We start from the raw sequence: 27,361 nt of genomic DNA on the forward strand, positions 1-27,361 counted from the left end.
TACCAACAGGAGTGGCCGGTTTTCCACACCTGAAGTCAACTCCTCGTTGGTCCGATCCAACTATAAGCTAATCACCCTTGATGTCCACATCTAGCCTCCACCCCCCATTAAGGAAATCACAGTAAAAAACGTCTCCAAAGCCAACTTCATGCTTCTTAAGACAGAAGTGGTGAACTTCATGACACCCATGCAGATGGACAATAAAGTTACAACTGCTGAATCCTACACAAATGCACTCTATAAGCACTTACATGAGTGCATGGATCGTGCTATCCCAAACAGAACCAAGATTATATCCTCCAAAAAAAGGAAGCCAATCTAGTGGTTCCTGCCATAAACAAACTGTACAACTGAAGGAAGAAACTGTTGCAAAAGAGAGTAAAATCCCATGAGTGGAGGAACTCCCTGGTCAGCCTCAGTAAGAAACTGCGATCTCTGATAAAATCCTCCAAAGCTAGTTACAAAAACAAAATCACCACTGATTCTAAAGACATCCGCAAAGCATTCCATAGCCATGTCAAGAATCTCAATGGCAACACCCAGATCTGCTCTGAGTTACAGCACAAAGGCAAGAAAATTACAGAACCAACTGATATTGCCAATATCCTGGAAGATAGATTTAGTGCTAACTTTACCCCCCTCTCTCCCCCTAAAGGGCCCATATCTCTACAGGAAGAATGCAGAGTCCCTGTAATCACAACTACGCAGGTAAAAGCTGCACTCTCTAAAGCCAAAAACACAGCATCCATGGGACTGGACAACATCCCAGGCTGCATTTTACATGGACTTCAGAATGAACTGGCTCCCCATTTAAGCACCATGTTCAATAATAGCCTCGCATCAGGCTTTCTGCCCACTGAATGGTGCACAGCAACAGTTATCCTACTCCACAAAGGGGGAGCCACCATTGATCCCGGGAACTATCAACATATTAGCCTGACGAGCTTGGTCTACAAGGCCATGGAACGTATCATCATGGAACTCATAAACAAAGACATTGTTAACCTCCAAACTCTGGATCCCACCCAGTTCGGGTTTGTGAAAGGCAGATCATGCCTCCTGAACCTGATCAACTTCTTTGAGGCAGTCTCCAAAGCCGTAGATGAGGGTAAGGTGGTTCACACAGCCTATCTTGACCTGGGGAAGGCTTTTGACACCATCCCCCATTCTGGAATTATAGTTAAACTCACTAAACTAGGTATAAATCCCTACGTCACAAGATGGGTTGCCAACTGGCTCACTGACAGAACCCACACTGTAAAAGTTGCAGACTCCAAATCTTACCTTAAAGCAGTGACAAGTGGAGTACCACAGGGTTCCGTCCTGGGACCTCTCCTGTTTGGTAACTACTTCTCTCAAGTACAGGCTAACGCAGAAGGCCTCTGGTTAACAAAGTTCGCAGATGACTGCAAACTAGGCGCCGTAGTCAAGTCCCCAAATGATGTGGACATCCTACAGAAGGGCCTCGCTGAGACAGATTCCTGGTGTCAGAGCCATGGCCTCAAGCTCAATGCCAAAAAGTGCAGTGTCATCCCATTTGGTAAAAACTCTGTACCCATGAACTACCACATAGGCAGCAATCTACTTAACACTGAATGTGTGATAAGAGACCTTGGGATCCAGGTGGACAGTGGTTTCTCTTTTGATAGTCACTTCGCCACAGTAGTCAGAAAGTCCTTCAATGTGGCACACCTCCTCATAAAAAGGTTCTCATCCAGGAAAAAAGAGGTCATTGTTCCCCTCTGCTCGACACTTATTAGACCCATTATGGAGCACAACACCTCTTGTTGTAGGAGGAGTGTGCTTCTGGGCACAGCGCTGGTGCATCCAGGAGTCCAAGGTCATGACAGGACTTGTAGTTAATGACCATGCACAGAGACTGCTGCAGGGTCAGTATCAGGGCTCCCAGTATAAGGTGAAGGCCTGGGACTGTCTCGACCATGAACTCACCAGTGCCACTGGCATATCCTGAAGTGAGCAGGTCAGCTGACCTGAAGTGGAGGAAGGGGGACCTCTTAGAGGAGTGGCTCCAAGAGGCTAGAGCATCAAGGGATGTTCTAGACATGTGTAAGTATCACCCCAGTATGTGTGTAATAAGTGGCAGCTCAGGTATATCATGGATAAGTATGTCTAAATATTCATCTTATGTCCCCCACAGCTGCAATGGAGTAGACCGTGAACCAGGAGGCCCACATCTACCGCCTGGTGTGGTTGAGACTTGAGGCAGTTCATTAATACTCATGCTTTTACTGTCATAGGAAATAAAAATAAAAGTAGTAGTAAATTAATTGCTAGTATAAAACCAGTATTGTTCAAGGCAAGTACTGCATACACTAAAGAATATGGCAGGAAGAGTCTCATATTGTTTGTATGTGAATAAAAGTGTAATATCCTGACAAAACAGGTCTAACTACTGGACTGCATGTGTATATTCTGGTATCATATGGTAATATCGATTTGCAATCATGGAATAGTACTGTAGTATTACACACTGTTACCCACACCATGCACCATAAATTGAATGTGTAGAAATGACTGTATATGACAGGTATAATCCCCAGAGGCCATTTAGTACAACTGAGAGACACATAGACTGTAAACAGGGAAAATGCAGACAACAACAACCGAATAGCACATGCAACTGAGAAGTGAACTGTTGCTTTTTTAGCACACACAGCCACGGCTCAAATCCCACCAATGGTAGTAGTCTGCATACAGAATCATACCCCACAACTGTACAGATATCTCCAGAATGTCTATTAAAGTGGCCCATATCTATTGCCTATCAACCTGTCCCCCTGGGAAATCAGTAGGATGATCCCAGACGTATAGGCAGCAAACAGGAAATACAACTGATTGACACACATCTATGACAACAAACCTGGCACACTAGCAACTCCCCAATACCGTATGCGACTAAGAAGCCACGTATGTCCCATTTACACCCCAAATGTTAAGCTGTGGTCAGAGTGTGTACAGTAACAGAGTAAGATGTATGCACATAATAGTAATGTGAAACCTGGTTCTGTGTGTGGGAACATTTAGGTAGTGCTAATAAACATTCCTTCCACAAGTCTGACAGATACCAACACTGTGCCCAGAAATACAAGAATGATATACAGTTGCTCTGAATAATGAGGTATTACACATCACTGTCACCTACACTGTCCTACAACATATAACTGTCTAGGAATTCTGTATAAGAGTGTTGTTATACAAGGTCAGAATGCATAAGCACAAGGGATTAATAAGACAGAAAGCAGATTGGAGATATACAGCAATATCAATATAGCAGACACAACTGTCATGGACAGTGTTTAAGTTGCAGCCTACACAGCCATGATCTGAATCCTGGGAGTGGAAGCAGACTGCATACAGATTCATACCCCATAACTGTACACATGAGGCCAGAATGGCAGGTATATGTGTCCATATCTGCTGCCTGTCCCCCTATCCCCCTGGTAAGTCTGTGGGATGATCCCAGATGTGTAGCCAGAAAACAGGGAATACAAGTGATTGTCAACCATCATGAGAACACACCTGTCACTGTAGCAACCCCCAAAACTGTTAGGAGAGTAATATTTCAAGTATGGCCTAGTTATACTCCCATGTTGTCAAGCTGTGACAGAGTGAGATGTATGTGCATAATACTAATGTGTAATTTGGAACTTTGTGTGGCAACAGTCAGGTAGTGCTAACAAACATTGCTCCCACATGTACGTTGGATCTGAACATTGTGCTGAGAAATACAAACCAATATAACCTGTACTGGTACTGTCCACCCTGGTATTGAAGGGGATTATGAGCGTTGCAGTTTCTCTGAATAATAAAGCATCACTGGTCACTGTCGCGCACACTGTGCTACATAATATAACTGTGTAGGAAATCATGTATATGTGTGTCTCAGGTCACTAAAGGTGGAAGATGGCATGTACTGTACATGTACATGGAATGTATGTAAGCTTCTGAGCCCCCCAAGCCTTTCTGCGTTGGAGGGAAGCCTTCTAGCTTATCAGTGGGAGTGGTAAGCACTAGGTAACCTGTCTACCACATAAGGAGTGGTTCTGGCCCAGAAATTGCAGTTATTGGCCATTTGGGCAATCTCTTCCATCTCTCTCAACTTTCTGATTTGAATGCCTGCATTTGCACTTGTTTCTGTCCTGTAACTCATCTAGTGCAAATACAGATTCTTAGTTTTAGCACTTAAATTTGCTTATTCATGCTCAGCACTTGTTCAGAACTTGTAAGCACTAAATAATCTACTAATTACTATAGCTCTCAATCTTCCTCATTACCTAGAGGAAAACAGTTTTTGTACTTACTTTTCTCACTTGCTTAGGTAATAACAGCTCTTGTACTCACTTTCCTCACTTAGCTAGAAAAAAATTGATTTTTATTCAGGCATGTCCAAGGGTCAGCTCCCAGTGTTCTCTCCTGTCTATCTGATGAATCTGGGCATCTTGAGGCAATGTAGAAATTGCCTCATGTACACAGACAACCCTCTCCTCCTACCACCCAACACTACAACCTGTGAGAGATGCAATTATCTAGCCAAACTGGAGGTAAAGCTCTCTCCAACCAAGACTGAACTTGACAGTCATGAGGAGAAGGTAAACATTTGCACCACACCACACTCATCACATAGTCTCACTAAATCTACACCACCAAAATCCACACATAGTAACACAAAAACATTTGTGGAGGCTCTCAATAATAATCTGTCTAAGCAACAGAGACCTCCAAAGCAGAAACACAAGCAACCTCTATCCCACAACACAACTCAAATGACACATAGCCCACAGACTCAGTGCGCCACTCAACCACAGCCAATAAGGCAAAACAACGTACCCAACACACTAGTCACATGCGACTCAATAGTCAGGCACACTGATGTCTCACTCACCAGGCTAAACAAGGAGAAGGTTACTGTCAGGTGCCAGGGTTCGCCACATAACCCATGCACTCAGGTCATTGCACAACAAGTACAAATATGACTCTGTCATTGTCCATGTTGGTGTGAATGACCTGAGACGTACCTCCCTGGACTACATGAAAAGAGACATGGAAGAGCTCACTGATATTGTAGCCCAGGCAGGTATGACCCTAGCCCTGAGTAGCATTCTGCCATCACCCAGAATGATACCGCAGTACAAGGACAAAATGATTGACTTCAACAATTGCCTAAGCGTCTGGTGTCATTCTAAGGGATCTAGTATCTGTCTGCTTGGGTTGACATGGTCAACAGACCATGATGCTTTGCCACAGATGGCCTGCACCTGTCGCCACTGGGATTCCGGATACTGGCTAAGGCTCTTACTAGTGAATTTTTTAGGCAAGGTCCAAATAACAAATTCACCACCATAACAGGAACATGCAAGTAAAACGGTAATGCTACTCAATGCTAGAAGTCTAAATCTCAAAATGCACTCACTCGAGGCACTCCTTAAAACAGAGAACATCGATATCTGTTCAGTGACTGAGACCTGGTTCAAGGCTCCAGAGAGCACCCCTGCACTACCAGGCTATAACTCATACCACACTTTTCGGCCATGTAACCTGGACCGAAAAGCCAAAGGCGGAGGTGTGTCCATATTCATTAAGGATATCCACACCTCCAGGCTAGTTGCTCAGCATAATGCATCCGAGGTTATCCAAGTGCAACTAACTCAGGGCAAAACTGCAATCCAAATTGTAGATTGCTACAGATCCGCCACTATGCCCAAGGATTCGCACTCCTCTTTTCTTGATGTACTGGAAAATATTAAGGTTCAACCAAACACCCTAATAATGGGCGACTTCAACTACCCCAGCATTAACTGGAAAAACTACTCGTGTACCAACTCCATAGCTAAACGCTTTCTGGAATTCATAAACTCCAATGCCCTGGATCAACTTATCCACACCCCCACCAGGGGCAATAATATCCTAGACCTAGTAATTACCAACAGGAGTGGCCAGTTTTCTACACCTGAAGTCAACTCCTCGTTGGTCCGATCCAACTATAAGCTAATCACCCTTGATGTCCACATCTCGCCTCCACCCCCCATTAAGGAAATCACAGTAAAAAACTTCTCCAAAGCTAACTTCATGCTTCTTAAGACAGAAGTGGTGAACTTCATGACACCCATGCAGATGGACAATACAGTTACAACTGCTGAATCCTACACAAATGCACTCTATAAGCACTTACACGAGTGCATGGATCGTGCTATCCCAAACAGAACCAAGATGATATCCTCCAAAAAAAGGAAGCCAATCTGGTGGTCCCTGCCATAAACAAACTGTACAACAGAAGGAAGAAACTGTTGCAAAAGAGAGTAAAATCCCATGAGTGGAGGAACTCCCTGGTCAGCCTCAGTAAGAGACTGCGATCCCTGATAAAATCCTCCAAAGCTAGTTACAAAAACAAAATCACCACTGATTCTAAAGACATCCGCAAAGCATTCCATAGCTATGTCAAGAATCTCGATGGCAACACCCAGATCTGCTCTGAGTTACAGCACAAAGGCAAGAAAATTACAGAACCAACTGATATTGCCAATATCCTGGAAGATAGATTTAGTACTAACTTTACCCCCCTCTCACCCCCTAAAGGGCCCATATCTATACAGGAAGAATGCAGAGTCCCTGTAATCACAACTACGCAGGTAAAAGCTGAGCTGCACTCTCTAAAGCCAAAAACACAGCATCCATGGGACTGGACAACATCCCAGGCTGCATTTTACATGAAATTCAGAATGAACTGGCTCCCCACTTAAGCACCATGTTCAATAATAGCCTCGCATCAGGCTTTGTGCCCACTGAATGGCGCACAGCAACAATTATCCTACTCCACAAAGGGGGAGCCACCATTGATCCCGGGAACTATCAACCTATTAGCCTGATGAGCCTGGTCTGCAAGGCCATGGAACGTATCATCATGGAACTCATAAACAAAGACATTGGTAACCTCCAAACTCTGGATCCCACCCAGTTCGGGTTTGTGAAGGCAGATCATGCCTCCTGAACCTGATTAACTTCTTTGTGGCAGTCTCCAAAGCCGTAGATGAGGGTAAGGTGGTTCACACAGCCTATCTTGACCTCGCGAAGGATTTTGACACCATCCCCCATTCTGGAATTATAGTTAAACTCACTAAACTAGGTATAAATGCCTACGTTACAAGATGGGTTGCCAACTGGCTCACTGACAGAACCCACACTGTAAAAGTTGCAGACTCCAAATCTGACCTTAAAGCAGTGACAAGTGGAGTACCACAGGGTTCCGTCCTGCGACCTCTCCTGTTTGGTATCTACTTCTCTGAAGTACAGGCTAATGCAGAAGGCCTCTGGTTAACAAAGTTCACAGATGACTGCAAACTAGACGCCGTAGTCAAGTCCCCAAATGATGTGGACATCCTACAGAAGGGCCTCACTGAGAAAGATTCTTGGTGTCAAAGCCATGGCCTCAAGCTGAATGCCAAAAAGTGCAGTGTCATCCCATTTGGTAAAAACTCTGTACCCATGAACTACCACACAGGCAGCAATCTACTTAACACTGAATGCGTGATAAGAGACCTTGGGATCCAGGTGGACAGTAGTCTCTCTTTTGATAGTCACATCGCCACAGTAGTCAGAAAGTCCTTCTACGTGGAACACCTCCTCATAAAAGGGTTCTCATCCAGGAAAAAAGAGTCATTGTTCCCCTCTACTCGACACTCATTAGACCCATTAAGGAGTACAACACCCTTGTTGTAGAAGGAGTGCACTTCTGGGCACAGCGCTGATGCATCCAGGAGTCCAAGGTCATGACAGGACTTGTAGTTAATGACCATGCACAGAGACTGCTGCAGGGCCAGTACCAGGGCTCCCAATATAAGGTGAAGGCCTGGGACTGTCTCGACCATGACCTCACCAGTGCCACTGGCATACCCTGAAGTGAGCAGGTCAGCTGACCTGAAGTGGAGGAAGGGGGACCTCTTAGAGGAGTGGCTCCAAGAGGCTAGAGCATCAGGGGATGTTCTAGACATGTGTAAGTATCACCCCAGTATGTGTGTAATAAGTGGCAGCTCAGGTATATCATGGATAAGTATGGCTAATTATTCATCTTATGTCCCACACAGCTGCAATAGAGTAGACCGTGAACCAGGAGGCCCACATCTACCGCCTGGTGTTTTTGAGACTCGAGGCAGTTCATTAATACTCATGTTTTTACTGTCATAGGAAGTAAAAATAAAAGTAGTCGTAAATTAATTGCTAGTATAAAACCTGTATTGTTCAAGGCAAGTACTGCATACACTAGAGAATATGGCAGGAAGAGTCTCATATTGTTTGTATGTGAATAAAAGTGTAATATCCTGACAAAACAGGTCTAACTACTGGACTGCATGTGTATATTCTGGTATCATATGGTAGTATCGATTTACAATCATGGAACAGTACTGTAGTATTACACACTGTTACCCACACCATGCACCATAAATTGAATGTGTAGAAATGACTGTATATGACAGGTATAATCCCCAGAGGCCATTTAGTACAACTGAGAGACACATAGACTGTAAACAGGGAAAATGCAGACAACAACAACCGAATAGCACACGCAACTGAGATGTGAGCAGTTGCTTTTTTAGCACACACACAGCCACGGCTCGAACCCCACCAATGGTAGTAGTCTGCATACAGAATCATACCCCACAACTGTACAGATATCTCCAGAATGTCTATTAAAGTGGCCCATATCTATTGCCTATCAACCTGTCCCCCTGGGAAATCAGTAGGATAATCCCAGGCGTATAGGCAGCAGACAGGAAATACAACTGATTGACACACATCTATGACAACAAACCTGGCACACTAGCAACTCCCCAATACCGTATGCGACTAAGAAGCCACGTATGTCCCATTTACACCCCAAATGTTAAGCTGTGGTCAGAGTGTGTACAGTAACAGAGTAAGATGTATGCACATAATAGTAATGTGAAACCTGGTTCTGTGTGTGGGAACATTTTGGTAGTGCTAATAAACATTCCTTCCACAAGTCTGACAGATACCAACACTGTGCCCAGAAATACAAGAATGATATACAGTTGCTCTGAATAATGAGGTATTACACATCACTGTCACCTACACTGTCCTACAACATATAACTGTCTAGGAATTCTGTATAAGAGTGTTGTTATACAAGGTCAGAATGCATAAGCACAAGGGATTAATAAGACAGAAAGCAGATTGGAGATATACAGCAATATCAATATAGCAGACACAACTGTCATGGACAGTGTTTAAGTTGCAGCCTACACAGCCATGATCTGAATCCTGGGAGTGGAAGCAGACTGCATACAGATTCATACCCCATAACTGTACACATGAGGCCAGAATGGCAGGTATATGTGTCCATATCTGCTGCCTGTCCCCCTATCCCCCTGGTAAGTCTGTGGGATGATCCCAGATGTGTAGCCAGAAAACAGGGAATACAAGTGATTGTCAACCATCATGAGAACACACCTGTCACTGTAGCAACCCCCAAAACTGTTAGGACGGTAATATTTCAAGTATGGCCTTGTTATACTCCCATGTTGTCAAGCTGTGACAGAGTGAGATGTATGTGCATAATACTAATGTGTAATTTGGAACTTTGTGTGGCAACAGTCAGGTAGTGCTAACAAACATTGCTCCCACATGTACGTTGGATCTGAACATTGTGCTGAGAAATACAAACCAATATAACCTGTACTGGTACTGTCCACCCTGGTATTGAAGGGGATTATGAGTGTTGCAGTTTCTCTGAATAATAAAGCATCACTGGTCACTGTCGCGCACACTGTGCTACATAATATAACTGTGTAGGAAATCATGTATATGTGTGTCTCAGGTCACTAAAGGTGGAAGATGGCATGTACTGTACATGTACATGGAATGTATGTAAGCTTCTGAGCCCCCCAAGCCTTTCTGCATTGGAGGGAAGCCTTCTAGCTTATCAGTGGGAGTGGTAAGCACTAGGTAACCTGTCTACCACATAAGGAGTGGTTCTGGCCCAGAAATTGCAGTTATTGGCCATTTGGGCAATCTCTTCCATCTCTCTCAACTTTCTGATTTGAATGCCTGCATTTGCACTTGTTTCTGTCCTGTAACTCATCTAGTGCAAATACAGATTCTTAGTTTTAGCACTTAAATTTGCTTATTCATGCTCAGCACTTGTTCAGAACTTGTAAGCACTAAATAATCTACTAATTACTATAGCTCTCAATCTTCCTCATTACCTAGAGGAAAACAGTTTTTGTACTTACTTTTCTCACTTGCTTAGAGAAAAACAGCTCTTGTACTCACTTTCCTCACTTCTCTAGAAAAAAAATCGTTTTTTATTCAGGCATGTCCAAGGGTCAGCTCCCAGTGTTCTCTCCTGTCTATCTGATGAATCTGGGCATCTTGAGGCAATGTAGAAATTGCCTCATGTACACAGACAACCCTCTCCTCCTACCACCCAACACTACAACCTGGGAGAGATGCAATTATCTAGCCAAACTGGAGGTAAAGCTCACTCCAACCAAGACTGAACTTGACAGTCATGAGGAGAAGGTAAACATTTGCACAACACCACACTCATCACATAGTCTCACTAAATCTACACCACCAAAATCCACACATAGTAACACAAAAACATTTGTGGAGGCTCTCAATAATAATCTGTCTAAGCAACAGAGACCTCCAAAGCAGAAACGCAAGCAACCTCCATCCCACAACACAACCCAAATGACACATAGCCCACAGACTCAGTGCGCCACTCAACCACAGCCAATAAGGCAAAACAACGTACCCAACACACTAGTCACATGCGACTCAATAGTCAGGCACACTGATGTCTCACTCACCAGGCTAAACAAGGAGAAGGTTACTGTCAGGTGCCAGGGTTCGCCACATAACCCACGCACTCAGGTCATTGCACAACAAGTACAAATATGACTCTGTCATTGTCCATGTTGGTGTGAATGACCTGAGATGTACCTCCCTGGACTACATGAAAAGAGACATGGAAGAGCTCTCCGATATTGTAGCCCAGGCAGGTATGACCCTAGCCCTGAGTAGCATTCTGCCATCGCCCAGAATGATACCGCAGTACAAGGACAAAATGATTGACTTCAACAATTGGCTAAGCTTCTGGTGTCATTCTAAGGGATCTAGTATCTGTCTGCTTGGGTTGACATGGTCGACAGACCGTGATGCTTTGCCACAGATGGCCTGCACCTGTCGCCCCTGGGATTCCGGATACTGGCTAAGGCTCTTACTAGTGCCTTTTTTAGGCAAGGTCCAAATAACAAATTCACCACCATAACAGGAACAGGCAAGTAAAAACTGCGGGTAATGCTACTCAATGCTAGAAGTCTAAATCTCAAAATGCACTCACTCGAGGCACTCCTTAAAATGGAGAACATCGATATCTGTTCAGTGACTGAGACCTGGTTCAAGGCTCCAGAGAGCACCCCTGCACTACCAGGCTATAACTCATACCACACTTTTCGGCCATGTAACCTGGACCGAAACACCAAAGGCGGAGGTGTGTCCATATTCATTAAGGATATCCACACCTCCAGGCTAGTTGCTCAGCATAATGCATCCGAGGTTATCCAAGTGCAACTAACTCAGGGCAAAACTGCAATCCAAATTGTAGATTGCTACAGATCCCCCACCATGCCCCAGGATTCCCTCTCCTCTTTTCTTGATGTACTGGAAAATATTAAGGTTCAACCAAACACCCTAATAATGGACGACTTCAACTACCCCAGCATTAACTGGGAAAACTACTCGTGTACCAACTCCATAGCTCAACGCTTTCTGGAATTCATAAACTCCAATGCCCTGGATCAACTTATCCACACCCCCACCAGGGGCAATAATATCCTAGACCTAGTAATTACCAACAGGAGTGGCCAGTTTTCTACACCTGAAGTCAACTCCTCGTTGGTCCGATCCAACTATAAGCTAATCACCCTTGATGTCCACATCTCGCCTCCACCCCCCATTAAGGAAATCACAGTAAAAAACTTCTCCAAAGCTAACTTCATGCTTCTTAAGACAGAAGTGGTGAACTTCATGACACCCATGCAGATGGACAATACAGTTACAACTGCTGAATCCTACACAAATGCACTCTATAAGCACTTACACGAGTGCATGGATCGTGCTATCCCAAACAGAACCAAGATGATATCCTCCAAAAAAAGGAAGCCAATCTGGTGGTCCCTGCCATAAACAAACTGTACAACAGAAGGAAGAAACTGTTGCAAAAGAGAGTAAAATCCCATGAGTGGAGGAACTCCCTGGTCAGCCTCAGTAAGAAACTGCGATCCCTGATAAAATCCTCCAAAGCTAGTTACAAAAACAAAATCACCACTGATTCTAAAGACATCCGCAAAGCATTCCATAGCTATGTCAAGAATCTCGATGGCAACACCCAGATCTGCTCTGAGTTACAGCACAAAGGCAAGAAAATTACAGAACCAACTGATATTGCCAATATCCTGGAAGATAGATTTAGTACTAACTTTACCCCCCTCTCACCCCCTAAAGGGCCCATATCTATACAGGAAGAATGCAGAGTCCCTGTAATCACAACTACGCAGGTAAGAGCTGCACTCTCTAAAGCCAAAAACACAGCATCCATGGGACTGGACAACATCCCAGGCTGCATTTTACATGAAATTCAGAATGAACTGGCTCCCCACTTAAGCACCATGTTCAATAATAGCCTCGCATCAGGCTTTGTGCCCACTGAATGGCACACAGCAACAATTATCCTACTCCACAAAGGGGGAGCCACCATTGATCCCGGGAACTATCAACCTATTAGCCTGATGAGCCTGGTCTGCAAGGCCATGGAACGTATCATCATGGAACTCATAAACAAAGACATTGGTAACCTCCAAACTCTGGATCCCACCCAGTTCGGGTTTGTGAAGGCAGATCATGCCTCCTGAACCTGATTAACTTCTTTGTGGCAGTCACCAAAGCCGTAGATGAGGGTAAGGTGGTTCACACAGCCTATCTTGACCTCGCGAAGGCTTTTGACACCATCCCCCATTCTGGAATTATAGTTAAACTCACTAAACTAGGTATAAATGCCTACGTTACAAGATGGGTTGCCAACTGGCTCACTGACAGAACCCACACTGTAAAAGTTGCAGACTCCAAATCTGACCTTAAAGCAGTGACAAGTGGAGTACCACAGGGTTCCGTCCTGGGACCTCTCCTGTTTGGTATCTACTTCTCTGAAGTACAGGCTAATGCAGAAGGCCTCTGGTTAACAAAGTTCGCAGATGACTGCAAACTAGGCGCCGTAGTCAAGTCCCCAAATGATGTGGACATCCTACAGAAGGGCCTCACTGAGACAGATTCTTGGTGTCAAAGCCATGGCCTCAAGCTGAATGCCAAAAAGTGCAGTGTCATCCCATTTGGTAAAATCTCTGTACCCATGAACTACCACACAGGCAGCAATCTACTTAACACTGAATGCGTGATAAGAGACCTTGGGATCCAGGTGGACAGTAGTCTCTCTTTTGATAGTCACATCGCCACAGTAGTCAGAAAGTCCTTCTACGTGGCACACCTCCTCATAAAAGGGTTCTCATCCAGGAAAAAAGAGGTCATTGTTCCCCTCTACTCGACACTCATTAGACCCATTATGGAGTACAACACCCCTTGTTGTAGAAGGAGTGCACTTCTGGGCACAGCGCTGATGCATCCAGGAGTCCAAGGTCATGACAGGACTTGTAGTTAATGACCATGCACAGAGACTGCTGCAGGGCCAGTACCAGGGCTCCCAATATAAGGTGAAGGCCTGGGACTGTCTCGACCATGACCTCACCAGTGCCACTGGCATACCCTGAAGTGAGCAGGTCAGCTGACCTGAAGTGGAGGAAGGGGGACCTCTTAGAGGAGTGGCTCCAAGAGGCTAGAGCATCAGGGGATGTTCTAGACATCTGTAAGTATCACCCCAGTATGTGTGTAATAAGTGGCAGCTCAGGTATATCATGGATAAGTACGGCTAAATATTTGTCTTATGTCCCCCACAGCTGCAATAGAGTAGACCGTGAACCAGGAGGCCCACATCTACCGCCTGGTGTTTTTGAGACTCGAGGCAGTTCATTAATACTCATGTTTTTACTGTCATAGGAAGTAAAAATAAAAGTAGTCGTAAATTAATTGCTAGTATAAAACCTGTATTGTTCAAGGCAAGTACTGCATACACTAGAGAATATGGCAGGAAGAGTCTCATATTGTTTGTATGTGAATAAAAGTGTAATATCCTGACAAAACAGGTCTAACTACTGGACTGCATGTGTATATTCTGGTATCATATGGTAGTATCGATTTACAATCATGGAACAGTACTGTAGTATTACACACTGTTACCCACACCATGCACCATAAATTGAATGTGTAGAAATGACTGTATATGACAGGTATAATCCCCAGAGGCCATTTAGTACAACTGAGAGACACATAGACTGTAAACAGGGAAAATGCAGACAACAACAACCGAATAGCACACGCAACTGAGATGTGAACTGTTGCTTTTTTAGCACACACAGCCACGGCTCGAATCCCACCAATGGTAGTAGTCTGCATACAGAATCATACCCCACAACTGTACAGATATCTCCAGAATGTCTATTAAAGTGGCCCATATCTATTGCCTATCAACCTGTCCCCCTGGGAAATCAGTAGGATGATCCCAGACGTATAGGCAGCAAACAGGAAATACAACTGATTGACACACATCTATGACAACAAACCTGGCACACTAGCAACTCCCCAATACCGTATGCGACTAAGAAGCCACGTATGTCCCATTTACACCCCAAATGTTAAGCTGTGGTCAGAGTGTGTACAGTAACAGAGTGAGATGTATGCACATAATAGTAATGTGAAACCTGGTTCTGTGTGTGGGAACATTTAGGTAGTGCTAATAAACATTCCTTCCACAAGTCTGACAGATACCAACACTGTGCCCAGAAATACAAGAATGATATACAGTTGCTCTGAATAATGAGGTATTACACATCATTGTCACCTACACTGTCCTACAACATATAACTGTCTAGGAATTCTGTATAAGAGTGTTGTTATACAAGGTCAGAATGCATAAGCACAAGGGATTAATAAGACAGAAAGCAGATTGAAGATATACAGCAATATCAATATAGCAGACACAACTGTGATGGACAGTGTTTAAGTTGCAGCATACACAGCCATGATCTGAATCCTGGGAGTGGAAGCAGACTGCATACAGATTCATACCCCATAACTGTACACATGAGGCCAGAATGGCAGGTATATGTGTCCATATCTGCTGCCTGTCCCCCTATCCCCCTGGTAAGTCTGTGGGATGATCCCAGATGTGTAGCCAGAAAACAGGGAATACAAGTGATTGTCAACCATCATGAGAACACACCTGTCACTCTAGCAACCCCAAAAACTGTTAGGAGAGTAATATTTCAAGTATGGCCTAGTTATACTCCCATGTTGTCAAGCTGTGACAGAGTGAGATGTATGTGCATAATACTAATGTGTAATTTGGAACTTTGTGTGGCAACAGTCAGGTAGTGCTAACAAACATTGCTCCCACATGTACGTTGGATATGAACATTGTGCTGAGAAATACAAACCAATATAACCTGTACTGGTACTGTCCACCCTGGTATTGAAGGGGATTATGAGTGTTGCAGTTTCTCTGAATAATAAAGCATCACTGGTCACTGTCGCGCACACTGTGCTACATAATATAACTGTGTAGGAAATCATGTATATGTGTGTCTCAGGTCACTAAAGGTGGAAGATGGCATGTACTGTACATGTACATGGAATGTATGTAAGCTTCTGAGCCCCCCAAGCCTTTCTGGGTTGGAGGGAAGCCTTCTAGCTTATCAGTGGGAGTGGTAAGCACTAGATAACCTGTCTACCACATAAGGAGTGGTTCTGGCCCAGAAAATGCAGTTATTGGCCATTTGGGCAATCTCTTCCATCTCTCTCAACTTTCTGATTTGAAAGCCTGCATTTGCACTTGTTTCTGTCCTGTAACTCATCTAGTGCAAATACAGATTCTTAGTTTTAGCACTTAAATTTGCTTATTCATGCTCAGCACTTGTTCAGAACTTGTAAGCACTAAATAATCAACTAATTACTATAGTTCTCAATCTTCCTCATTACCTAGAGGAAAACAGTTTTTGTACTTACTTTTCCCACTTGCTTAGAGAAAAACAGCTCTTGTACTCACTTTCCTCACTTATCTAGATGAAAATAATTTGTTATTCAGGCATGTCCAAGGGTCAGCTCCCAGTGTTCTCTCCTGTCTATCTGATGAATCTGGGCATCTTGAGGCAATGTAGAAATTGCCTCATGTACACAGACAACCCTCTCCTCCTACCACCCAACACTACAACCTGTGAGAGATGCAATTATCTAGCCAAACTGGAGATAAAGCTCTCTCCAACCAAGACTGAACTTGACAGTCATGAGGAGAAGGTAAACATTTGCACCACACCACACTCCTCACATAGTCTCACTAAATCTACACCACCAAAATCCACACATAGTAACACAAAAATATTTGTGGAGGCTCTCAATAATAATCTGTCTAAGCAACAGAGACCTCCAAAGCAGAAACGCAAGCAACCTCCATCCCACAACAAAACCCAAATGGCACATAGCCTACAGACTCATTGCGCCACTCAACCACAGCCAATAAGGCAAAACAATGTACCCAACACACTAGTCACAGATGACTCAATAGTCAGGCACACTGATGTCCCACTCACCAGGCTAAACAAGGAAAAGGTTACTGTCAGGTGCCAGGGTTCGCCACATAACCCACGCACTCAGGTCCCTGCACAACAAGTACAAATATGACTCTGTCATTGTCCATGTTGGTGGAATGACCTGAGACGTACCACCCTGGACTACATGAAAAGAGACATGGAAGAGCTCTCCGATACTGTAGCCCAGGCAGGTATGACCCTAGCCCTGAGTAGCATTCTGCCATCACCTAGAATGATACCGCAGTACAAGGAGAAAATGATTGACTTCAACAATTGGGTAAGCTTCTGGTGACATTCTAAGGGATCCAGTATCAGTCTGCTTGGGATGACATGGTCGACAGACCATGATGCTTTGCCACAGATGGCCTGCACCTGTCGCCCCTGGGATTCCGGATACTGGCTAAGGCTCTTACTAGTGCCTTTTTTAGGCAAGGTCCAAATAACAAATTTACCACCATAACAGGAACAGGCGAGTTAAAACTGCGGGTAATACTACTCAATGCTAGAAGTCTAAATCTCAAAATGCGCTCACTCGATGCACTCCTTAAAATGGAGAACATCGATATCTGTTCAGTGACTGAGACCTGGTTCAAGGCTCCAGAGAGCACCCCTGCACTACCAGTCTATAACTCATACCACACTTTTCGGCCATGTAACCTGGACCGAAACACCAAAGGAGGAGGTGTGTCCATATTCATTAAGGATATCCACACCTCCAGGCTAGTTGCTCAGCATAATGCATTCGAGATTATCCAAGTGCAACTAACTCAGGGCAAAACTGCAATCCAAATTGTAGATTGCTACAGATCCCCCACCAAGACCCAGGATTCCCACTCCTCTTTTCTTGATGTACTGGAAAATATTAAGGTTCAACCAACACCCTAATAATGGGTGACTTCAACTACCCCAGCATTAACTGGGAAAACTACTCGTGTACCAACTCCATAGCTCAACCCTTTCTGGAATTCATAAACTCCAATGCCCTGGATCAACTTATCCACTCCACCACCAGGGGCAACAATATCCTAGACCTAGTAATAACCAACAGGAGTGACCGGTTTTCCACACCTGAAGTCAACTCCTCGTTGGTCCGATCCAACTATAAGCTAATCACCCTAGATGTCCACATCTCGCCTCGACCCCCCATTAAGGAAATCACAGTAAAAAACTTCTCCAAAGCCAACTTCATGCTTCTTAAGACAGAAGTGGTGAACTTCATGACACCCATGCAGATGGACAATACAGTTACAACTGCTGAATCCTACACAAATGCACTCTATAAGCACTTACACGAGTGCATGGATCGTGCTATCGCATACAGAACCAAGATGATATCCTTCAAAAAAAGGAAGCCAATCTGGTGGTCCCTGCCATAAACAAACTGTACAACAGAAGGAAGAAACTGTTGCAAAAGAGAGTAAAATCCCATGAGTGGAAGAACTCCCTGGTCAGCCTCAGTAAGAAACTGTGATCCCTGATAAAATCTTCCAAAGCTAGTTACAAAAACAAAATCACCACTGATTCTAAAGACATCCGCAAAGCATTCCATAGCTATGTGAAGAATCTCGATGGCAACACCCAGATCTGCTCTGAGTTACAGCACAAAGGCAAGATAATTACAGAACCAACTGATATTGCCAATATCCTGGAAGATAGATTTAGTGCTAACTTTACCCCCCTCTCACCACCTAAAGGGCCCATATCTATACAGGAAGAATGCAGAGTCCCTGTAATCACAAATATGCAGGTAAAAGCTGCACTCTCTAAAGCCAAAAACACAGCATCCATGGGACTGGACAACATCCCAGGCTGCATTTTACATGAACTTCAGAATGAACTGGCTCCCCACTTAAGCACCATGTTCAATAATAGCCTCAAATCAGGCTTTGTGCCCACTCAATGGCGCACAGCAACAGTTATCCTACTCCACAAAGGGGGAGCCACCTTTGATCCCAGGAACTATCAACCTATTAGCCTGACAAGCCTGGTCAACCCTTTCTGGAATTCATAAACTCCAATGCCCTGGATCAACTTATCCACACCCCTGTCCATTGGTCCTGCACCACCTTCAGGTGGAACCGCCTCAGGGGATGGGGCATGGACAGGCACCTGTCACACGTCGCCAGGTCGGGGTTTTGGTGCATAGAGCAATCAATGAGCAGTTCGGTGATCTGCTACACCAGCTTGAGGGCCGCATGTCATAATTAGAGAGTCAGCCTGGCTCTGCAGCTCAACCCCCAGCACAGGCACCTTCAGGGCTGTGAAGGTGCAGTAGTGACTGCCCATGAGTGGGGACCTCAGTCCCACTGTTACCACTAGGGGGCTTGTGGGCTTCCGATATCCCAACACCCCACCCCATATATGTACATATGTCACATATATAATATATAAGGATATATATATATATATATATATATATATATATATATATATATATATATATGTGTAAATCAGCATGTATGTCCAGAAATATATATATATATATATATATATATATATATATATATATATATATATATATATATATATATATATATATATATATACCATGTGTAGACATATATATGTGCACATATATATGACATCACATATATCTACACATATATAAATATATACCTATATGCACGTCTACATATGTACAAACACACACACAAACATATATGTATGCAAAGACATGTTCCCCCTATATCACTACCACAGTAATGTGTGCGCGCTATGTGCAAGGCAACAGTACACATAGCAATACATACAGATATCTACAGCTGGCAGTGTGTGCACCATGGACGGGTATGTCACATGTTAGTCCCTTCTTGGCACCACATTGCCCCCATCTGTGAAGTATGCAATGGGAATATGGGGAAGTATGGCAGGTACACATGTAGAGATGGTCAGTATTGGTAGATACAGAGGACAGTCTACAGGAGTGGTATGCGACACATGTGGTGGGTAAACACCGTGGATGGTGTGTGTGGTCTGTGATGTGGACACCCCATGGTCCCCAATATGAGCACAATGGTAACAAGTCTCCTACCAACTGCCACTCACAACAGCAGTCCACTTTCTGAAGGTGCGTGGTCTGGAGGCTAAGCAGAAGGAGCATGTTGGCTGTGTGAATGTGTACTGGGTGCCTCAGACTGATGTAGCAAATCCCTCATGTGTCTGTGGAGCCCGGTATGGAACATACCCTAGACCTGAGCTCAGGGGACAGGAACATGTTGGTGTGTGCCCTGAGGGGGGGGGTAACATCCCCTGGGTGGTTCCACCTGATGGCATTGCTGTAACAGTACACAAGGAGGCCCCAGGATGGCACACACATGTGATATGGCCAGGTATCATGGGCAGATGGGTGTGGAGAGGTGTATCAGCTGGCCAATAGAACATATACATGTTATTGCATCACTGTTATAGAGCATTTGTTGGTACTAATAGTCTACACAATCCCGGTACATGTCCAACAGCATGCATTGATATCCCCAATGACACAGACTGTCAGATGTGCAGCAATCTCAGAGCAGCCATAACACTGGCATATATGTAACCATAGTGGCCTTGGCAATGGCATGCAGGTTAATAGTCTGTAACAGGCCAGCAATGGCAGTGTCCACACAGGGGACAAGTTTACAATAACATAGCAGAAGGTGTGGTACAATACAAAATCTGTCCAAGCTGTAGCCATACCTAATGAGTTATACGTACAGTCTATTGAAGCTGATATGGTGGGGGGGCAGAGATGTGTATTATGAACTGTGGAAACCTTGCCATATGAGTTGCTCAGGCCTGTTTCCATCTTTATGTCTTTCAGGCAAGATGTCACACTTCAGGTTACCTGTGTATTCAGCGGATGAAAATTAGGTCATCATCAACCACCTGGTACAGCACTACCAGGTGCTTTTTGGCATGACAGCCCATTAGCAGCAGGAGCGGACCACCCTGTGGAACGATCTAGTCCACAGGGTCAATTATGTCAGCCTGCATAACCGCAGTTATGAGCAGGTTTGGCATCATTGCAGCAACCTGCTTTGCAATGCCCGTCGGTGTGCTGTTGCAGTCCAGGGGGATCACCTCACCACAGGGGGGGGCATGCCATCCATCCCCCTGACACATGTGGAGGAGCTCCTGGCCAGCCTCGAGGCAACTGCCCGTCCAGAATGCCAACAACCACTGGACCCCTTCATGGAGGTGGGTGTCACCCACACACTGGCTGGGGAGCATGCAGGTAAGGACACATGGCACATCAGTAGACCACTGTTGTTTAAATATCCACAGTGGTACAGGTAGATCATGCATATTTGACATGTCATAGATATATTGTGTTGCTGCATTGTAGTGATAAACAGATGTCCAGCTGTGGTAGTATTGTGGAAATTTACCATTGGTGTATGGTAGTAATGCACCCAGCCTGTAGCAGTGCCACAGGTGTGGCCACTGACATTGCATCTCTCACCATCTTATGTAGGTCCCCCCAGGATAACAACAAGGCAGCAGCCTGTTGCTGGTGTGTATGTTTTATGTAGATGCATGCCAACACACCAGGCATGTAATGGTGATGGTATATTCCATGCACACATCTAACACACCTACCCTGAATGCATGCTGTACATGTGCATGTATTGTTACTGTGAAATGCACGGTCTCACAGGTGCAACCATGATGGGGTATTGGAAGGGTATATCACACACCTGCATGATAACTAACATCCTGTCATTGCAGAATGTGTCCACAGGGAGTAACATACTGTTGGTAGACATGGCCTACAGTAGTGACATGTTCTGAATAATACCCATATACAGTGCAACATCAGTGTATATACCTGTAGGACAACGCCAATTGCTGCAGAGATACACTATGGCATAAGGCATTATAGTAGTCCACATTATCAGCTGGGTTTAGCCTGCAACATGTGGGTGTTCAGTGTATGGGACACTGCAAAGTGACACAAATGTGTAGAGCTTACCTGTCATGCATCTGCATAAAAGCTGAAGGAGGGGGGTCTCAGCATTACAAACCAGTGCACTGCAGCAAGGATCCTAAGGATGGTAAGAATGGCTCTATCTGCATATACTTAGGTTCAGGACCTGTGGCAGCCATAATCCTACCCACACTGCAATAGTGACGGCATTGTGTGAACACCATGGAATGTGCGCATGAGTAGACCTTGCAATCATGCAGAATAGGGGGACATGTGTAGGGTAGACTGAACATATACCAGGAAATGCAGAAGGCCCATGCTGGTATACCCCTACCATGAGCAGTGACGGCTGAACTACACACAACAGTAAGGTGTGATAAAACCTTAATGAAAAGAGTGTGCACACATATACCCACATAGTGTGTATGCATTGCAGTCAGCAGCCGCACATCTAACACAATCCGTAGACACTGCATATGAAAGTACATGGCATATGTCACATACCGGGCATGTGTATTGCTAAGATATGTGGTGATGTTGACCCATGGCAGATCAAGGATATGTGTGCGTAAAATCATTAAAGGTGTGTACACCCCCCATAGCCATGGTATGTGCTGATGGTTGTCAGTGGAAGCATTTCTGCAGTTGTTATAAATGGTCTGTTGATGTTGACAGCTATAAATCAGGTATCAGGCATTCACCAATGACAACAGTCCACATATCATCCCAGGTATGTGTTGCTAAGAAACATAGGGGTTTTGAGAAGTAAAGCTGACATAACTGACACAGTACTACACATTCCGCAATGAGTTGTACACCAGTGAGTTGTGGTGCACAGTACACGGCAGGGTGCAGAACAGGTGCACAGCAATACTGTGTACATGGGTGCAGTGGTATCCAGGGGAAGGGGCATCACCTAGTGACACAGCACATGCATCACACACATGTATATTGTTGCTAGCGTGGATTGGCTATAGCTGAACTCCATGCTGTTTTGTACCATATGTTCTGCATATTGGCAGATGGGTAATAGGAAGACTGTGTGCATGATCATTGTGCAACCTCACCTGTGTGTGTGTGTGTGTGTGTGTGTGTGTGTGTGTGTGTGTGTGTGTGTGTGTGTGTGTGTGTGTGTGCGTGCATGTGTGCATGTGTGCATGTGTGTGTGCATCCTGGTGGTTAGTTAGTTTGCCTGCAGGGTCACTCTGGTGAAGTGGTGGGAGGCAGATGCATGTATGATGGGTGTGTGCATGTGTGTATTTGTATGTGTGGCCATGTATCCACATGTGTGATTGTGGCGTGTTCATACAGCTGTAACCCCCTTTGGGACTGTGCACTGCATGGACATGGACTGCCACATTAGACAGCAGGAATACCTGTTGTGTGTAATAACAAGACAGCAAATAGTATAATATGGTCTGTAGCATGGAACAGGTATCCAGAGGGAAGATAGACTCCAGATACACACTTACTATCACAGTCAGCAGAGAGGTCACCTACAACCCACGTATGCAGCTCTATAGATGCATTGGGGAAGTACTAGTCAACACCAGGGAGTGTATCCAAATATTATTGGTGTCACATGATGGGCTTGCGGAACAGCATATCTGGCATGTACTGAGCATTACATACACATGACACACCAGTGGGAGGTATTATTGATACAACATAGTAGCCCACACATATAGAGGCCACGCACATCATTTCCAGCCATACAGAGGGTGCATACCTAATGACAGCAGTGAGGCCATGTAAATCCACTACACACAGGTCAGGCAGGTAAAGTAGCAACAGGCCTTGTGTTGTGGCCGCTTATGTGGGCATTTAGAGGACTTTGATGTTAATGTGTGGTATCAATATGTGTATGTTAACAAGTGTGATGCAGGATGGGGTAACACATAGACATATATGTGGGACTGTCTGTAAAGCCATGGACAGATAGGTATTACGGAGGTGTGTGTGTGTGTGTGTACTGTTAGGCAATGCTGTACAGGTTTTAAAGTGTATTTATTGTTTTCCCCCACAGGTGGTAAGGTGGGTCAGGGTCCCTCCTGCATGCAGTCTGATGTAGGTGTCCATACAGACACAGATGATGATGATGATAATGTGGAGGCACAGGTGGGGTTGTCAGGGGCTGACACTGCACCAACATTTGACATCCCCCTTTTAGCCACCCCATCCCCGCACACAGTTTCAGTGCCTATAAGCACCCCATCACCAGTGGCCATAGCAGAGGGACAGCTGGCATTCAGTGGCATTGCACAGGAAAGTGTGGTAACCATGCCTACTGTGTCTGGTCACAGCAGGCATAACCAGATGTCCGGCAGGCTGCCACATAAGCTGATGACCCAGGGTGCTCGTGGTAGGGCCGCTAGACATCATGCCCCTGGCAGAGTCAACATAGCTGCTACCAGCAGAAGCATGTTTCAGGCTGTAATGGCAGCACAGGCACATATGGAGCATTACACCAGACAGGGCCTTAGGCTGCAGAGGGCTGCTCTTGCATCTGTAAGTAACAACCTCTGTGAACTGTTGGGTGCCATCCATGCTTCTACCGAGCAAGTGGATAGATGGCATGATGAGATAATGGCCCTCATCGGCCGTGGTGTGTCCATGCTTCAACATGTGGTAGGGATGCGACGACGCCCTCGTGGACATGGGCCAGCAACACCAACAGCTAGCAGTCAATGTGGACGTGCTAGGACAACAAGGGGCTCCCATAGTGGCAGTAGAAGCCCCAGCAGTGCAGGGGGTGTGCTGTCCACACCACACAACAGCAGACCATGTGCACGTAGTCCTGGCCAGTCCCAGGAGGGGCATGGTACCAGTGGACAAATGTCATCAGCAGGTGAGAGTAGCACATTGACGCCTGTACCTGAACATGCCTGCAGAACCCCTGGCAGGCACAGTTCACAATGTCCATGGCAAGAAGCAGTGAACTCCACACCCTGCCAGGTATGTTCTGCAGCTGTCCATAAACACCTGTGTAGGGCAGCCACATGGCAGTACTGTGTGCATGCATACCCACACACTATGCAAACACACCTAGGGCAACCCCATACCTTTACACACCACAACACCTCGGCCAGCTCTACAGACTACACCCCTCACCCACACATGGTGTCAAATGTATGGCCCAGCCTCGGCCTCTGGCAAGCCAACACCACACCCTATGCATATGATGATACCTATGCCCCATCCTTGTCATCCATGCCATCAATGAAGGGACAGGCTGATATGGTTCTGATGCACACAGTGACTGTACAACAGTGTACCACATTCCTCCAGTGTAGCATGTTGTAGGGAGTAGATTGTGAGGCATATTTGGCAGGTAGTGTAGCCATCCAGCAATGATGCCTTATAGCTGTTACTAACACTGGTTGGTTGTGATCTCTAAAATGTCATCCAATTGTGTTGTAGGTGTATATGTGTCAGCACTAGGATGCCCTGTGCATATGATGATACCTGTGTCCCATCCCTGTCATCCATACTATCGATGCAGGGACAGGCTGATATGGTTCTGATGCACACAGTGACTGTACAACAGTGTACCACAGTCCTGCAGTGTAACATGTTGTAGGCAGCAGATTGTGAGGCATATTTGGCAGGTAGTGTAGCCATCCAGCAATGATGCCTTATACCTGTTACTAACATTGGCTGGTTGTGGTCTCTAAAATGTTATCCATGTGTGTTGTAGGTGTACATGTGTCAGCACGAGGATGGTCTGCAGTCATATTGCACAATGGGGTATGTCACTGTGCTGACACCATGGCTGTGACATATCCGGGGTACAGTCGAACACATTTCACAGGTTACTATACCGGTTATTGCCTGTGCCACATGGACAGGTGGCCCGCTGAGGCATGTATACTCTGCAACCTGATGTAGACCCATCCACATACACGCACACTATTACTTGCCAACACTTGCACTACACCCCTACCTAGCTATGTTGTGATACTGATGTGTGTGGCTTACATTGCACACACCGCACAGTGTTTAGGGAGAGATGTGTCCCAGGTTACATGGTACATGCAGAACATCCCCGGTATGTACAGTATGTACAGTATGCTAATGGGGGATGTAATGGGTGTATTTGGATGATACGTAGTGTGACATACTGTCATATACACATTTACAGCCACATAACAGCCAGACACACATCTGAAATACCAGGGCCTATTGCTGCTAACTACCTTGACCATGTCTCCAATGTGTTACAGGTAGGCTGCACGTATCACATTCATAACTGGCTTGGATTGTGGTAACAGTTACCTGTATGATTGATGGTGACAGTGGTAACCATAACATGGTACATGAGACAGAGTGGTCCTAGCAGCAGAGAACTGAGAAAAGTGACTACTTTCCTGATTTAAGTATTTTTTGCTGTTTTTTTACCTGAAATACCTTCTCTTGGTTACCTTGAACAAGCTTAAACTGTTTTTTTAACTGTTTGTTGCATTATATAGTATCTGCACTTAAAGTTTCATTTAGTCGAAAATTGGTCGAAAGTTGTTTGTTTGTTTGTTAATTTAACTGTTGAGGCTGCCCACTAAAGTGTGCTAGCCTGTGTAACTGATTTATTACTGTTTCCTGCATTTCTGTGTGCTTTCTATCTCAAAAAAAAAAAATATCCTTGTTTTCCCACCTCTCCTCGACTAGTTTAGACCAGTATACAGGCTTTGCTGTATTCTGGGATGTGGTGTAGTTCCTGTGGTGTCCATTGCCTTACTTGGATAGAAGGAAGTTTCTTTGCTCACCAGTGGGAGTGGGGAGCCTTGAGCAGCCTATCTGTCCCTGAAGGAGTGACCTCAGCACAAGAGCTTGTAGTAATTGATTGTTTTGGACCATTTCTAGCTCTTTTGAAGTTCCCTGTTTAAAATCCGCCTCTGAGCATTTATTTCTGGCTATACTACTCAGCAACAGCTCCTCGTGGTCCTGCAGAGTGGTCCTAGCAGCAGAGAACTGAGAAAAGTGACTACTTTCCTGATTTAAGTATTTTTGCTGTTTTTTACCTGAAATACCTTCTCTTGCTTACCTTGAACAAGCTTAAACTGTTTTTTTAACTGTTGCATTATATAGTATCTGTACTTAAAGTTTCATTTAGTCAAAAATTGGTCGAAAGTTGTTTGTTTGTTTGTTAATTTAACTGTTGAGGCTGCCCACTAAAGTGTGCTAGCCTGTGTAACTGATTTATTACTGTTTCCTGCATTTCTGTGTGCTTTCTATCTCAAAAAAAAAAAAATATCCTTGTTTTCCCACCTCTCCTCGACTAGTTTAGACCAGTATACAGGCTTTGCTGTATTCTGGGCTGTGGTGTAGTTCCTGTGGTGTCCATTGCCTTACTTGGATAGAAGGAAGTTTCTTTGCTCACCAGTGGGAATGGGGAGCCTTGAGCAGCCTATCTGTCCCTGAAGGAGTGACCTCAGCACAAGAGCTTGTAGTAATTGATTGTTTTGGACCATTTCTAGCTCTTTTGAAGTTCCCTGTTTAAAATCCGCCTCTGACCATTTTTTTCTGGCTATACTACTCAGCAACAGCTCCTCGTGGTCATGCAGAGTGGTCCTAGCAGCAGAGAACTGAGAAAAGTGACTACTTTCCTGATTTAAGTATTTTTTGCTGTTTTTTACCTGAAATACCTTCTCTTGCTTACCTTAAACAA

This window comes from Protopterus annectens, chromosome 1.part2 (genome assembly GCF_019279795.1).
Source record: "Protopterus annectens isolate FY-2018-M chromosome 1.part2, PAN1.0, whole genome shotgun sequence".
Taxonomy (NCBI): Eukaryota; Metazoa; Chordata; order Ceratodontiformes; family Protopteridae; genus Protopterus; species Protopterus annectens.